The sequence below is a fragment of the Ammospiza nelsoni genome, chromosome 3, assembly GCF_027579445.1.
Source record: "Ammospiza nelsoni isolate bAmmNel1 chromosome 3, bAmmNel1.pri, whole genome shotgun sequence".
In the NCBI taxonomy this organism is placed as follows: domain Eukaryota; kingdom Metazoa; phylum Chordata; class Aves; order Passeriformes; family Passerellidae; genus Ammospiza; species Ammospiza nelsoni.
In genome coordinates, this window is record NC_080635.1 from 72,507,411 (window position 1) to 72,524,906 (window position 17,496).

Here is a 17,496-nt window from a genome sequence, read left to right on the forward strand (position 1 = left end):
AATGACCACTCAGCTTATGAACATCTGAGAAAAAACCCTCCACAATCTGAAAAATTTTTCCAGTTTGAGTCAACAATGAATTCATCTAAGAATCAAATATAATTGCTGTAACATTTCAAAAAAAATTTAAATGCACAGCTCAGTACCTTAAGAACAGCCTGTTTGCACAGCAGCCAAGTGATACACCTCAGAGAGCTACTGTTAGCTACTGCAGGGAAGATAAATCAAGAAAATGCTGAGTTGAGGTGCAATTTGACAGTTATTAGCAGAACAGGAGTAATTTGATGAAGGAAAAAAATCTGACAAAATCTCAGTTCACAGCAAAAGATTTTGGAAGCCTATTTGCACATAAATTGGAAAAAATAATTCTTGCATTATAAACTGATGAAGATGAAACAATATACCCTAAATCCTAACATATTTGAAATTATTTTCTTTGATTCAAAGCCGATAATCCTGTAACAGGCAGTAACTAAACAGGAGCTTTAACAGACTTGCTCTGCATGTTGAAGAGACTGCACAGCCTGATCTTGATCTGGGGCCATTCAACTATCAGAATAACTGGATTTACTGCCATTCGCACCTTTGTTTTTGCCATTTGAAAGCATCTCCAGCACACAAAACACTGGGCTGTGTTTTAAGCATTAGCAGCATAAATATCCCCTGGTGTACCGTATGCTTCACCACTGCTGCCTTCCTGTAAATCAAGCACACAGCCAATCATCTTTTTTATGTTGGACTCTAATGGCAACTTTATTATTCAAAGTCAGGCTGTACAGAGCCACGTCTCATGGGGACACGAAGCAGCTCAGGAGCAGGTTTATGACTGAGCAAAGGAAGATTCAAATCTGGCCATGATCTTCCCACTACAACCCCACCACCTCTTCCAATTTATCTGCATCTTTCCATTTATCTCTTCTGTGTAAAAGACTTTTTAAAAAAACCAAAACTCCCGTAAGTAAGAAAAACAAATTAGAAAGCCTTTTCTGCTCTTCAGGAACCACCTCTTTGTGTCCCCATAAATGCTCAGCGTAAATGTTTTTGCTCACATACTTGTAAGCAGATAAGTTGTTCTTTACTGCATTCCAATTAGATACATAAAGAGATACCTTTCGTGTCATTATATCAAACTCTTCTACAAACATACAAAGGCATTTTATAGACTGTTGTCTTTTCTGCTTACTACTGAATTCTCACACTCAGCACAAGACGCAGTAAAAGTGAACGATACCCTTCCTGTGTTTACTGTGCCCACCAAGAACCATTAAAAAAACCAAATAAAACAACTTAACTATGATTTCAACAGCACAAACTGTTCTCCCATGCAGTTCTTTTTCCTCTCTCCCCCCACTCGTCTTTCAGTTCATGAAGATAGGGAACATGAAAACTAAATGGATTTATGTGTAAATAATTCATCTTTTCAGGCACATCAAACTAATACCTGAGTTCATCCAAGGGGTTCGCCAGATGTAGCTGATTCTAGTGGTATTTTTAAACAGCATTCTGGAGAGCTGGTCACAAAAGGCTGCAAGGAAATGCTGAACAGCTGTGTTGATAGAGTTGTTTTTAAACAACACGTGTTGAAATTCTACCTATCCTTACTGAACACAGCTGACAGGGACACATTCCCAGCCGTCCTGAACTGCCACTGCCTTTTGGAGACTCGTGCCTGCACAAGACAGGCTTTGTGAGTGGGGTGAGCTCTGGCACATCTTGGGAAGACGAAGAGAATTACAAAGGCAGAGCATCGTTTTCCTGCCAAGTAGCAGGAAAACATGTGGCAATATAAAGCATCTTTAGGAGCACGAGTCCCACAGGGCAGGCATCCACACAAGCTGAGCTGATCCTGTGAGCCAAGTTGCCTTAAACCAAGGTCCCATAGGGACTGGGAAGTGAAGTGATGGTAGTAACTCTGCTTCTCTTTAAGCCATGAAGGAAAGTAGAAAGTATTTTGCGCATTTTTAAACATCCTAAGTACAAACAATGGATTAATTCTTCAGGAAGTCCAACAATTAACCTTTACTATACTTGCATGTCAAGTCATATTTCTTGTGCTAAATAAACCATAGCGAACTCCTGCAGCTAAAAAGGGCAAAAAGAAAATCTAGGGACTTGTGTTTTTTTTTACTCTTTTAAAAGCCAAAATCTAAACCGTTCCATTCTGCTCGCTTTAATAACACCAGTGATCTCTCTCCTGCACATGTTAGAAGAGGAGTCTGCAAAAGAGGAGCACGGAAATAGGTCTTGCACACAACAAAGGTCTGTTCCTCTGATTTACAACAACTTCTCATTGTACAAACTGAATTAGAAAAACCTGCAAAGAAATACAATTAAATTTCAGAATATAACAACCATTTTAGTAACAGAGCTTTGTCTGTGCAGGAAATGGTTCCTTAAAGTGAAGAAATCATTTTGCCATTTGGAAACCTTGAGCAGGTTAGCAACCCACTACTGTACCTGAGATTAATTTCTGCAGACAGCTTTGTATCTTCAAATTCACTGAAGTGGAGATTTATTGTAACAAAACCAGAGAAAACCACTGGAGGGATATGTTGCAAGTGGAGCAGGGCAAAAGGAAAACTAACACAGAAAAGACAATATTCTTGGATTTGCAGTACAACCATCCCTGATTTATTCCAAGAGAGTTTGTGTTTCCAGTCTAAATCAACATGGCTACTACTATAACTTATAACACACAGAGATAAGATTTGGTGAAGAGCAAAGTTTTGCAGAATGTTCTTTAGATAAGTTTCCTTAGAAATAGCTCAAAATAACTTTAAGAATTATCATCTTAATGACATGCTTACCCTTGAGGGGAAATTTTGAGCCCTTCAGCAGAAAGCAACCTCACTGCAAGAAGGATTTTAATGGCTATGAGTTACTGTTTATGCAGTGGAAGCCCTCTTTAAATCAAGCATGTTTAAAAGTGTCTTTGTTCTGAAGCTGCCTGTATTGGGCACCCTATCACAAATTTATGCCCTCATGCTTGGCAGGGCAATTATGTCCATGGACCCACATAAAATGTCTGTGAGCAACATGGACTCTTCCACCCAGCTAATCTTCCCACATCACATAGAAAAATTAAGTGTTTCATAGTCCTTGTGTATGGAAGCCACTCTAAACCCAAATGTGCAACATTTTCTGTCTGCAAGGTACGCATAAAATACATGTATGATGAGGACACATACATTAATTGATTATGACAAAGAACCACCACAAAGCAGTCCATCATCATAATGAAATGCTTACAGTAATCCCTATGGAATTATAGTCCTGATCTTTGGTGATGTGGAAAACAGTATTTATTCCCTACTTCAAAAACTAAGAACACTTGCAGCAATCTCTTGCTTGGAAGTTCAAAACTGAAATTCTTCTTACTCTAGCACAGCTGACAGCATTAGCTGCGGAGAAGCTTGCTTCCAGTAGAAGTGGAATGTAAAAACAAAGTTGCTGTGACCTTAACAATAATCCTGTTTGCATATTACAATACATTTTCCTACTATAACAAGGCAAAGTCCCTGGTGTTCCGGTCAGAAAAAGTCATCTTCCAGTAAAAGCATACTGTGATCAATAACATTTTCTTAATATATTATATTATCTCCCACTGAAACACTTTTTCACTTGGCATTTCAGGCTGCCGAGTAGGGGAAATTCATGACAAAACTAAGATAGTAAATGAGATACTGCAAATTAATTCCATCCAAGAACAATCTTTTCGTTCGTGAGCAATTTGACAAGCCAGTGTTGTCTGACTTCAGCAGAAGCTTTCTCAGCTTTCAAATACACAGGAAACAGAAGAATCTGCTGCACTACCATACCCAACTTCACTTCAGCCTGCATAATTTTGTGTTAAAATACATTAGACTTTCAACAGACAACTCTGAGAACAGAATTAGTGGGGCATACTTTAAATATTAGTTTAGAAAATACACTGAGAAGTCTGCCACATCAATCCTGTGAATTTCTGTTTTCAAGTTACAGCCCAAAGCATGGCAGGGCACAGGAATTCTGCACTTCCTTAGAGGATTTGCCACAAACTCTCCTGCAACCCAGGCCCAAGTGATCACAATGCCAGGTGAAGGATCTCAATACAGCAAAGTTCAAAGACAGCTTTGTCACATGGGCATTACAGCAAAGTACTTCTCCATCTGCACATCTGAAGTCTCTTTTGCTGTGATGAGTAGCAGCTTTATTGCCCCGTTAGAGTTACTGTCCTCCCACAGGCTGAAAGGATGACCTGGTGGCACATAGCCAGGAGCAGAGCCCGTCAGGATTTTAACAACAGCAGTTGTGCATTTACTGAGAGCAGCTGGTGTTCAGTGTGGCCCAGGAAGGTGTGATCCCTCAAGAAGGCTGGGCTGTGTGCAGGATACTGGGATATTGTCAGTAGGATTACTGACAGGCACCTGATCTTGGCATGATTAGGGGAAGAATCACTGCTCTATTAATATTTCAGCATAAGGAATAAGGGGCAGGCAGCTGTTGAATATTCATGCTGTAGCAATGCTCTCTGTATGAATTCTCTAGCAGGCACATGTAAAGGCTGCACCATTACCCCAAAGAGTTTACCATCCAAAACTCCAATTAAAGAGATACTTTAGCATGTACCCTGCTTTAAGCTCACAGGGCAGGCTCACTGATTAATTGTATTCTTACAGTGAAGGATGTGCTCCATTTTTTTATTAACTCAAGACTCATGTTGAAAACAACATAAAAGGGAGTGGGAGAAAACAGATGAAAATTTAATTTACATCTGCAAATCCCAACACATCATGAGATCAGAAACATGTAAAGGGCCAAACAACTCATCTACCCAAGAAGTCATTCATAAAAGATAAACATCCTTTTTAAAAGTGGAGGAAACTCATGCAGAGAAGATGCACAGTACTCAACTACAAAATAATTCCAAGAAGCTTCATGTATACTTCTGAGGAAGAGGAGGCAAAGTTAAGATTGGTGCCACTGATAAGAAGGAGCACAGGTGACATTTTAAGCAAACTAGATAGGAAGGACAAAATAATCAGGGCTTTGAAGGACAGGACTACGTTTATGCAGGTTCCTGGTTGTGGAGTTTTGTGGGGTTTTTAAATTTTTTTTTAAAAACAAAATAAATTAGGCAGAAAAATCTTCATATAAATGAGTACTTATAAAAGAGCCTTTCTAGGTGAATCATTTCTTTTACGATTAATAAAATCTGCAATCAGAGCAACAACATTCTGATGACTTTTTGCCATTTGCAATTATCGCTCATCCCAGCACCAAAAAGCTCATTATTATTAAAGCTGACAGAAAGAATACTTAACTGCTTTTATAAAAGAACTTACTTTTTTAAAAAAGAATCAAGTTTCTAAGCTTTCTTTCTACTTCCAAATCTTCTGTGTGAAAAAAGGCTATCCTAACAACCCCTGTGTGTGTCACCTTTGATTTCCAACACATAATTTGGATAAAAGCATCCAATTTGTACAGTAACACAATGCATTGCAGAATAACACTTCTAAGGTTTAAAAGCAGCCTACAAAGAGTATAGAGTTAACATAAATCTGTAAAAGTACAAACATATAGTTTATACCATAAAAATATATATTTTAACCTTTTTTACAGCAGTTTTCTCCTAAGTAACTAAAACCATTAAAGATACTGTAGGACTTGTAGCATTCCTACAATTCCTGTGAATAAGAGTGCATAATCTCTATTTTAAAGGCATGGAAGTTGAGGCACAGCTATTACTAAGACAGCTGTGGAAGAGACAGGAATGGGAACCATATCCAACCCCAAGCTTTTGTGACTAAATCCATGTCTATTTGACATGTATTATCTATAGGCAGAAATGAACACAGGTATTTTTGGCACCTAAAGAAATGTTAAGAGTGAGTCTTGTCTGTGCCTCACTCCATCCTTGCTCCCCGACATAACAGCACAGTAAAATCAGAGTTCTCTTAAAAAAAAAAAGCAAAAAAACCCAAACAGACAAAAAACACAAAAAAAAAAACCTCCAAAAAAACCCCAACAAAAAAATCCACCAAACCCCCCCCCCCAAAAAACCCACAGGCCAACCCCCTCTAAAAAACAACCAACCAAAACCAACAACAACACAACAACCAAACAACAACTCAAAAAAAACCCCCAAAAAAACCCCAAGAAATGGATGCAAAGTCAGAAAATACTGCCTGATTCATAGGTGCTTGGGAAGCACTGATTTGAGCTTTTTATTACCATGTATCCCCAGTTTGTCATGATTTAGTGGATGGTTAAAGGTGGGGAGCATGTGGCGAGCCAGAACCTCCCTGGGGTGTGCAGTAAGAGAGGTAACAGGTGCAAGCTGCATCAAGGGAAAGTCTGGGAAGGGAAAAGGAAGAAGGACTGAGAGCAGATGCTCAAGCAGCAGAATGGCTGTGGGGAGGCTGCAGAGGCCCCACCCTCAGGGGTATTAAAGGACTTGCTTGGACACGGACACAGCCCTGAACAACCTGCCCTGCCTCTGCAGTTTGCCTGATTTGAGCAGGAGCTTGGGCAAGATAATCCCTCCAAGGTCATTCCCAAACTGAACTGTTCTTTGAACACCATCCCAAAGACAAGTGAGGTTGCCGTTTGGTTTCTCTGCTGCATCCCAAAGCTTATCACAAATTCACCCAAGAAGTGTGACCCTGGATTTCTGTGATTAACTGTTTTTTGCTTTATTTGGCTTGCTCCTTCTTCTGAAAGGGATAAAATGGAACAAATCCAAATCTTTTCTTTCACCCACTTGAAAACTGTGAAAAATGAAAAGCAAAACACAATCACTCTGCTCAAGCTCCTAAACACACGTGGTCATTTGAGGTCTCGCTTAGAGTTTACACACCTTCCTGACTTCTCCTCCTAAGAAATACTCCAAAAACAATCAGTCTGCTGCGTAGGGAGACCCACAGTTATTAAAATAACTTCATCACCAAAACAGCTCTCAACATCATTTCAAATTCCTCCCCACCACCCGTACTATTGTAAGAGATGCTGCATATGGTGAAAATTAATTCAGTTTGAACCAGAAAACACTGGGGTTAAGTACTTCTTCAACTGGAATACAAAAACTGCAACCACACGTGACTGTCAGGATATACAGGGCTACAGTCAACATGCAGAAATACTATTTATATCCTTCAGAAAAATTGAGTTAAAAGGCTTTTTAAGGGGAACAGCTGAGCTAGGAATATCCAAAAATGGGTGAGACAGACAAGTGTGCAACTCCTACATGCAACTCACTACCAGAAGGAGACAGTGGGAGTCCATCCTGAAACTCACAGCCTTTTCTAACAATTTCTCTCCTGCAACAGAAGCCTCGAAGAGGAAGCCTGGACACAGCTGGCTTCTCATTTCCAAATTACTAGTTTTTAATTCTTTTGTTACACATACGTTATATAACCAGATCACAGCCACCGTGGCAGAAACGCCCATGGGCATCCTACAGCTCAACAAAATCACTTTGCAGTAACTGGATATTCAGCCTAAGATTATCCCAGACACTTCATACTGATGTGACTAGGCAATGTGGCAACTTATCACAAGCCAGATTTACTAGACATTCCCCACCACAGAAAGTGAATTAAACTGTCACTCATCACCGTATGAGCTGCACTAGTGTAACAACTACTTCATGAGTTGAACAACACTCCTCTGAATTAAAACCAACACACTTTCTTGCAAATCTTTATCCTCCTTTCTGCACATTTTTTTTTCCTTTCCACTTCTCTTATTTTTTGCTCAATTTTTTCCTCCCCTGACTTAGTATTTTTAACCCCCTTTGCTCCACTTGCACTCCAGTGCATTCTTTTGTTATCCTTGGCAGATACAAACAGAGGGATTTGCACAGGAGCTCCAGCCACCCTGGCCAAACTAGTAATGATGAACTCAGCACTGGACTACTACTGTCCTCTTGGTGCTTCCCCTAGGGAATCAGACAGCAAAGCTTCCAGGAAGACAGGACTACATCTCCTTTCCCCAAGAACCATCTGATCATCATGTCAAGCTAAGGCCGAGACTGTATTCCTGGGTGTTTCTTCTCTGGTATATCTCCCAACATACATGCTCTACTAAAATACAGAAAAAGCAGATGCATTACTCATCGTGAGGGCCACCAAAAAAAGAAAAAGAGCAGAACGTTTGATTTAACCACTACTACAATTACAGTTGTTGGCATCTGCAATTTGTAGCATCACACACACACACATGCAGGGACAAACATAAAGAAGGAATATAAAGTAAGTCTTGTTCATAACTCAGACTTGATTTCCAGCAAGTTTCATATACATATTATTATTATATACACTATTTATGGTTGTGTACTGGCAGTACAGAAAAAAGGATTAAATACACTCTCTCATGCACACTTGTACACACCCAAGCATACACACAATTTCCTGATCTATTGTGAATATATTAATGAGAGGAATTGAAAAAGAATTTTAAATTATTAAAGTTACATGGAAAGCTTTAAGCTAGCTAGCTTTCTTTAAACTAGCTAAGCTTAAAGAAATAAACTAATTTCCAAGAGAGTTTCACTATTTCCAAAGTGTAGCTCATGCACATTTATGGGAAGAGGTTGCCAGAAACATTGTGATGAAGGTGCACTGGGGATACTGAGGTGTTCAATAAGGAATCTTGTGAAGAAAGAGCAAATGCTGGAAGTAAGGAATGCATGACAGTGTATAAGAAAGATCAAACAAACTGAAAATATGAAAAATAATATGGGACTTAGTAGTCTTGACAGACAGTGGGTACAATCTGAGCCAGCAACATGCCCTTGGCACAAACCCAAGTGTGTCCATTCTGAGCTGCGCTGGTGAGAGCACAGCCAGCAGGCCCAGGGAAGCAATCTTCCCCATTCCTGAAGGATTTGTGAGCCCTCCAGAACACAAAGGCTTTGATATACTGGAGAAAGTCCAGTGGAGGATAGTGGTGTCTGGAACAGAGGTCTCCCCCAGATCTTACTGCATTTTCTAATTCCCCAAAAGGAAGGTACAAAGAGAACAGAGTGAGCCTATTCTTGAAAGGGCAGTGATATAACAAGTACAAAGAAGCTACAACGAAAGTTCAGGTTATAAATGAAGAAAATATCCTTCATGAGGTGGTGAAATATGGTAACAGGGGTCTAACAAGGTTTTGGAGTCTGCATTCTTGGAGATATTCAAAACCCAACTGTATTTGGTCCCCAGCAACCTGCTTTAAAAGTGACGTTGCTCTGAACAGGAGGCTGAACTAGACTGGTGTTTTCCAGCCTGAATTATCCCCAAAAAATTACGTATCTGGATGGAAGAAGCAAGAAAGCTGGTTGAAGGAGGCCAAGAGGACAAGAAACAGCATAAAGGCACAGGATTAGCTCCATAATGAAAAAACAGAGAAGTGCAAAAAGAAGCTAGAAAAGGGAATAAGCAAGAAAATAGCAGGCAGGATCAAGACTGAGGAAGAAGCAAAAAAAAAAAAAAAAAAAAAAATCAAATCTCTGTTCACAAAATTGAACTTTCCTCCCATAGGCAGGAGGTGAAAAATTCCACAAGAGTCATTCAACAATGAAGTCAAGTATTTAAGTTTCTACTGTAATGTGCATAGTAGATTTGGATAAGAGAGGGAATCAGTTCTTTCTCTTCCCTTCCCATGCCCCTAAGAAACCAACTAACCTTTAATCTCCCTTTTCCAAATATTTGAACTCAATCTTGCAAACTTCACAGATATTTTAACTATGTACATTATGAAGAATGTTTCATTTGTAATATAAAAATACATGCACTTTTATCAGCTTAAAACTTAAAGTTCACTACACCCGAATAAGCCTCTTACAGCTTTTACAGTTTTATAAGATATGGCCCTGTGAGTCTAGGCCTATACACACAGAAAACTTTGCTCTCTCTTGGAGCTACACCACCAAATTAAAACACTCCTGATCAGGTTTACAGCATTAACATTTATCATATTACAGTATTTTTCTATTATAACACAGATGCTCAGTTGCATGTGCTGCAATAGAGACTTGCTGCAGCCACCGAAATGGAGAGCAATGCCCAAATTGTGTTTCTGTAAGCAAGGAAGAGACCATGAAAAAAAAAGCCACAAGAAAAAGAGACATCTGCGCACTTACCCTGCGATATCCACAATCTGTATCAAAATCAGCCTCAGGTGTAACAGTCAGTAAACAGGACAGCAAACCCTTGCATTGAGCAGAAGACTTCTGGGAAGCCAGATTATCTAGAAAGAGGTGAAAAGAGTTACTTTAACACACAAAGATGAAATCACCGATGTGTAATGAGAATAGGCTTCAAATGAATCACAGCACCAGAATAAAAAACAGAAAAAAGCTGCTCAATGGGAGACCACCATGATCAGAATAGAGAACTCAAACCCCAGAAGGTGACAGAGATTTGTTCCAAAGCACAGACAGTTAGATGCTGGTAGGCACTCAGGGTTTAGCAAAGAACACCTAATACCCAAGATAACATGGTGTTAACCCTCTAATCAAGGATGTGGAGGAGACCAGAAAGAGCACGATATTTTGCTTAATTAGTTGCTATCAAAGAGAGGATGAGTTCAAGCACTTGCAAAAACAAGGCAACCTAAGACTATTTAAAAGTTTAATAGTGTTCTAGAGTCTTTGGTAACACAGAGTTTGCCCATGAAATCAAAATAATCCCTGGAGATAAATTTAAAGGAATATATCTCATTTTAATGCACAGAGTAAAATGACTATTCATTAAAGCAAAGCAGTTTTATCCCTACAGTCTCCATCTCAGATGCAATATATATTGAAGTAATCTTTATGACAGGAAGTGGCATGTAATCCTGCAAGAATGAACTGCTGTTGTTATCTGCAAATCAATACAAATTTTTTTTAAGTGGATATAACTGTGCCTATTGATTTCATGTTTTTAGGCCTAGAGTTTCAGTTTCTACCAAGAAGATTCTTACAATGACAAGATTGCTGCATACATGTAATTGAGTTGATACAATCTGAGTGCGAAGTTTACAGTGCACTTCCCTCTGCAATGCAATTGGGGCTTCCATCCCATTGCCTCAGCTTAAGCCTTTTTTCCTTTATATAAACTTTATGTATTTATAATAATTTTGAAGTGGTAGAGTAACACTTCACTAATCCAACCTGCCAGCTCTGGAAACTTTAGCACACTAAACATACCCTTGGAAGTTATCTCCCTACACTGCTAGGATATTATTTCAGAATATATGCATGACTTTTGCTATGTTTAAATAGCCTGACCAAATAATTTCCCTTGTGAAAGCCTAAAATTGGTTCAGTGCTGAATATTTACAGCCCAAAGAGGTGGGGTGAAGGTGAGGATGGTAAGGGTACAAGCACATAAAAAAACTGAATGACTTCAAGGTCACTTTGTAGATCAGTCAGGCAATGAGCTCCATTAAGAGTTTAATAAAACTGCTAAAATCCTACTATATTTCTGCAAATGAAGCATGTAGCAACTTTGGCTTGACTAGCTGACCAAATGGCTCATGCTGCAATGAATGATCTGTAATGAGAGCTGGCTGAGAGGCACAATGCACCATCAGCCTGAGAAATGGGGGAAAAAGACGGAACCACTAAAAAAAAGTTTAAAAGCATGGGCCAGATGAATGACATCCCAAATCAGGTTAGGAAAGCTGAAGTGCTGATAGAACTAAATCTGGCCAAGGACATCAAGGGCAACACCAAAGGCCTCTATAGGTACTTTTGTAACAACAGAGAAGACTTGTGAAAATGCTGGCCCTCTCCAGAAGGAAATGGGAAACATCAGATACTCAATGACTTTTTTGCCCCAGTCTTCAGTCGCAGGTGCTCCACCAACACTACCCGAGGTGCAGGCAGGGACTGGGGAAACAAAGAACCACCCACTATGAGAGAAGATCAGAGCAAAGACCATCTCTGGACCTGAAGGTGTTCAAGGCCACCTTTGGGTTGGAAAGCTCCAAGTAGAAAAAACTCTGTGCTGTCTAAGCACTAGCCAGCTGCAAATTAGTTTCTTGAAAACATAAGATGATGGAAGAGGAAACACATGAAAGGCTGGGGAAAATGTGGAAATGTAAGCAACATTATCCCTCATCATTACCATTGAGTCCATCAAACAGAGCTCCATGCTCTTCCTGAGCCTGTCTTCTTTACAGGTCTAGACTCATTTTGGAGCTAAGGATTTTCTAATAGCTGGTCTACTTATTTATTTATTTAACACTACTTGAATAAATTGCTTTGACTTTTTAATTTAGTATTTCTGACTTTCACAAGATAATGAAGGAATATACCATGGACTACCTAAAAATACTGAAACAAAAAGGGAATATTATCTTTATTTAGCTTTTAGTTTGCTGAAAAACAGCACTGTTTTCATGAGGCACTTTATGGAAAGAAGAAAAGGGAAATTACTCACGGGAGTAATTTCTGTTTTGCATAGTGACTCATCATATCATAGTTACCCCATCATCTCCAAGGGCAACACTAGGCCAGAGCAACTCTGAAAGATCTCCTTAGGGAACCACACGCTTCTCAAAGCCATCTCAGGACTCTTGTTCCAGAACTTCACAGAATGGCAAAAAACATTTGAGACTAATAAAACTAAAATGGGTTTCAGATAGGGAAGAAGCCTGGGTAGCCAATGACAGTTTTACATGAAGGAAAGCTTTTTCTCTCTCACCTCAGTAATGAAAGACATGAAGAATACTGACAAAGCACATGGCAGGCTCTAGACAGCAGTGTGATATAGAAAGGCAAAACAACTCACAGCTGGATATGGGACACCTGAAGAAAGAAGAATCAGAAGGAAATGAAGGAACAAGAAAAGCAATTACTTGTCACTGTGAAAACGGTACACAAAGATGGGCCAAAGTTCAAAATCTGTTCACTTACTCTTGGACATACAATTCCAGAGAAGTGTAAAAAACCACTTGGGAAAATACAAAGGCATACTTAATGGTCTTTAACATACTGCAACTTACATGATTTACTAGCATTTGGGTAAGTTTTCTTTCCCCTGCTTTAGAAAATCTTGGCTCCTTATAGGAAAGGCTTTTAAGCTTACCAGAACTTTACTGCAGTTACCATTGTGGGGGAGCAACACCTGCCAGGCAGTTCTGAAGCACTAAAATAAAATATTGAAACTGGAAAAGGCAGAAGCACAGCAAGGAGCTTTAACAGCAAACCCAGGCTGTCTCTCATCATAGTGCACTACCCTGCACAGAGGTAAAACCTGCATTCCCTGTATTAATTCTCATGAAGCTGAAGGTGCCTTACAGGCAGCCTTATCTCTCCTTTGGGAGCCTAACTACTGCAAAATAGACAGGTTAAGGATTCTGTCCTGTGCCTACGCTTCTAAATTAAGTGACTTGAAGCAACTGGATCTAAAGCTATCTACTTTAGATACTGCATCTCCTCTTTTCTGAAGGAGAGAGCTCTTTCTTCAGGTTAAGTCAGCTGCAGGCCATGGTATGAAAAGTTGGAGTCAGCTCACCTCTCATCAACACAAGTATCTTCACAAAGAGATGGAATAATCAGAAGTGCCTTTGGCATGAAAGACCTGGTCAGTGAGAAGCAGGTCTGGATCTTTTAAAGGGAGGAGCTGCATCAGTTGGACTCCCCTCTACAGTTGTGGGTTGGCCAAAGAAGAGTTCAGCTGCACCAGCAAACAATGAGATATGGGAACAGCACAAGGAGCAAGCAGAAAGCTCAGCTTTAAATAGTAAATTACAAAAGAAGCGTCCAAAAGGCAAGAGAGGATGAGGGAGACAATGATTTCATACAATGTCAAGCCAAAACCACAATTTTCTTACGCAGCAATACAGTCCTTCAGAGCTTCTCTGTCACAGACAAAATATCCAAAAGCCATACAGCAGATCTGAAGAAAGGCAAGGAGCAGGCAGCAACATTTTGCAACTCAGTACTGCAGGGAGGGACTCTTTGTTCCAGAGCCTCCCTGAATAAGAGATCACTTTCCCTGAATAAGAGATCACTTAGCAGCAGAGCTGCACAACATCAACCCCAGTGAGGATGCAATGCTCCATGCAGTGCCCTCCCATGTCTCACCTGTGGTTGAAAAACGTATTTGGACAAGAAGGATGAAGCCAAGGATGTGGACACAGTTATTGTAGGTTAATTACCCAGAAAAAGTTTAAGACAAAAATATTCTATGAAAGCCTGCCTGTGCAGACAAGCTATAAATCAACTCTGAAGCATAAAGTGCTTTTAAAATGCCCTTTACAAGATGCTCTGCCCTGCAAACAACCTCTCCTAAGTCAGGTACCACAGCCTGGGGCAGGGGCTGAAGAACAGGAATGAAATACCAGACACAGAACACCCTCTCTGCAAATAAACAAGGCCAAGGAAAGCAAATCAAAGGGAGGGGGAAAAGCCAACTCCAACATAAAGTATGAGCACTTGCTAGGCAGGCTAAGTGGAAGCTTTACAGGCAGCAGAAGGGTGCTATAGGCTTTGTATCTGCCAAATCACATCAGTCAAAGAGCTGAGCTCAGCATGGCTGGGAAGTTGTATGGACACGGGAGGTAAGGACAGACCAACACACCCAAAGGTGTCAGTGCTGCCAGGCTGGGGACAACTGTGTGCTGCTGTCTTTATCTGTTATCTTGAGCATGTTTACCATGAAAAGCTCTATAATGCCTGGTAACCTGTTGTCCTACTGCTGCCAGAAGCCAAGCAAGTGGTTTGAGAAGGGAGTAATTACAGATCCCATAAGAGCTACACAGGCTCTGAAGTTCAGCAGAGCTGCAGTCAAGAGTTGCAGGCTGGGATAAAAAAATAAAACACAGGGCTGGAAATGAAGGATGCATCCATTTTCACAGTCCCATCTGACTTTATGGAAAGGAGTGACTGCTCTGCACCACGATGTCTGCAGAATACTATTGTTCTGTTTACCCTAATATATTATTTATTACAGAATTTACAGCTCTCTCTTTTCCCCAACTGACAACAAGCCAACTACTAATTTGCAAGCTAAAATGCTGCGAGGTCTGCAGATCCCAGGGCATTTGGAAGCCATAAGGATTCTGAAATGCTTGGGAAAAGCCTGGCAATGCTGCCAGTCCTCACGGAGGTCCAAAGAATTTAAGCCATATCCACCTAAACTAAGGAACTACATGAGAAAAAACTACTAGAGAAGGATGTCTACACACGCATAATGTTCAAATATTTATAGAAAACTTTTTAGCAGCAACAAATGAGAGCATCACTGTACCATCAGCTCTGGGTTTGAAATGATAATTGCTAGACACCTAAGGCTACCTGCTATGTTTTACTGAGTTTCTCGCAATCGCGCTGATCTCTCTGAAAACAGGCTGGGAACTATGAACATCTCTTTATCAAAGATTTAGACACCCAATAACCCCTAAGGTCACTCTGTGCAATAGTTGAGGTCCCCAGACTCAACTGCTGGCCTGTGTTTTGAAGGGTTAACAAGTGGAAAGGGAAGAGGAGAATAATATTCACTCAGTATTCCCCCTGTTCCATAACATCGACAAATTAACTCCTCCTGTGACATCACATAAATTTTGAGAAAACATTTGTGGTTTAGAACTGGCTGTTGAGTTTGTATTCCTGCCTGGATAATCACTTCTTTAAAAGGAAGTATACATCAATAATATTCATGGGGAGCTTCATAAGAGCTTGGCAAACAGTTCTGACAAAACAAAAACCTCAAACATAAGGATTACTCATAAAATGCTATATCAACAACTCTTTTGACAGACATCTGGATTATGCTCCTTTTTAAAGGGGAAAAACAAAGATGTCACTTCGAAGTTTAAATGGAAACAGTGAAATATGCCATTAAAAATACCACATCATAAACAAAGCTATTTTTGCAAACTCAAACGCAATGAGCAATTATGACAAAGTTTGCCAAGATGATTTACAGACACATTTTCATTTAAAAAAAATGCTTTCAAAACACTAAAAGATGTACAGATATTACAGGTTAGTAGTGAGTTTAGAGACCTAGAAGATCAGCTAGTCAGCATTAATAGTCTGTCCAGTCCCATCCTTTTTTTTAAATGGCCTTTAGTTGATGCTGCAAATGAAGTTAAAGCATACACACCAAACCAACTAAACAAAATTCCAGAAAGAAATGCAGACAGACACTTTAGGAGCCCATCCTTAGAGGATGTAATTCACTATTCCTCCCCCAAACCATGTTAAACATAGAATTGCTTTATCCAGATGACATTAAGTTCTGTGGTATGCTGTAGTTAAGACTCCAAATGAGATCACTCTTAGGATGCAAGTAAAAACTTCTAACTCATTCCCAGTTTATTTACTTTTTAACTCCCATTAAAAGCTCAAAAAGAGCTGCTGATATGTCCAGGCTTCAAAAAGAGATATGTAAAATATTCCCATGTAAAAATAAAGTACTAAAAAGATTGTTTATTCAAAAATTATGGAGTTTTAATGGATTATAAATGTTCAGTTAAAAATTCCTAACCCTAATAGTGACAGTTCTTGAACAACAAATACATACACTCTAGCGAAAAAGTAGATTGCCCTGAAGTAGAGTCAACTTCACAATTCATTGAAGTCCACTGGATTTGCTGGACATGGGAAGAAGGTCACAGAACCACAGAATTGTCTGGGTGGAAGGAACCCGAGAAATCACCTTGCCACACCCCCTGTCATGGGCAGGGACAGCTTCCAGTAGACCAGATTGCTCAGAGCACCATCCAACCTGGCCCTGAACACTCCCCAGGGATCCAGGGGCAGCCACAGCTTCTCTGGGCAGCCTCTGCCAGTGTCTCACCATCCTCACAGTAAAAAATTTCTAACACTTAATCCAAATCTGCTCTTGCATTTTAAAGCCTTTCCCCCATGTCCTATCACTGCATGTCCTTGTAGGAAGTCTCTCTCCAGCTTTTTTACTGCTGCCTTCCAGTACCTAAAGGTACAACCCCAATTCTTAGTCTTTCTTCACAGGAGAGATGTTCTAGCCCTCTGATCATCATCATGGCCCTAAGAAGATCCTTGGTGACTTTGCAAGTGCACATTGTTGGGTCCTGTCCAGCCTCTCATCCACAAGCACTCCCAACTCCTTCTCCACAAGGCTGCTTTCAATCCATTCACTGCCCAGACTGTTTTTGAGCTTGGGGTGACCCTGATGCAGATGCAGGACCTTGCACTTGGCCTTGTTGAACTCCATGAGGTTCCCACAGTCCCACCTCTCAAGCCAGTCCAGGCCCCTCAGGATGGCATCCCTTCCCTCCAGTGTGTCACCTGCACCACACAGCTCAGTGTCACCAGCAAACCTGCTGAGGGTGCCTCAGTCCCACTGTCCATGTTGCCAACAAAGATGGCAAACAGAGCCAGTCCCAAAACTGACCCCTGAGGAATGCAGCTCATCATCGCTCTCCATTTGGACACTGACACACTGACCCCAACTCTGAGTGCAACCAACCAGCCAACTTATTATCCATCAGCCATCAAATTCATGTCTCCACAGTTTGGAGGCAAAAATTTCACATGGAACCGCATCAAATGCT

General features: G+C 40.3%; 1 protein-coding gene across 1 annotated transcript in view; it reads right to left on the reverse strand.

Moving 5' to 3' along the window:
* The window catches only part of KLHL29 (kelch like family member 29), a 389,148-nt gene that overhangs the window by 313,215 nt on the left and 58,437 nt on the right, over positions 1-17,496 (reverse strand). The window contains exon 2 of the mRNA XM_059469632.1: positions 10,106-10,212. The gene's annotated coding sequence lies outside the window, so the exon portion shown is untranslated. The remainder of the gene's footprint in view (positions 1-10,105; positions 10,213-17,496) is intronic.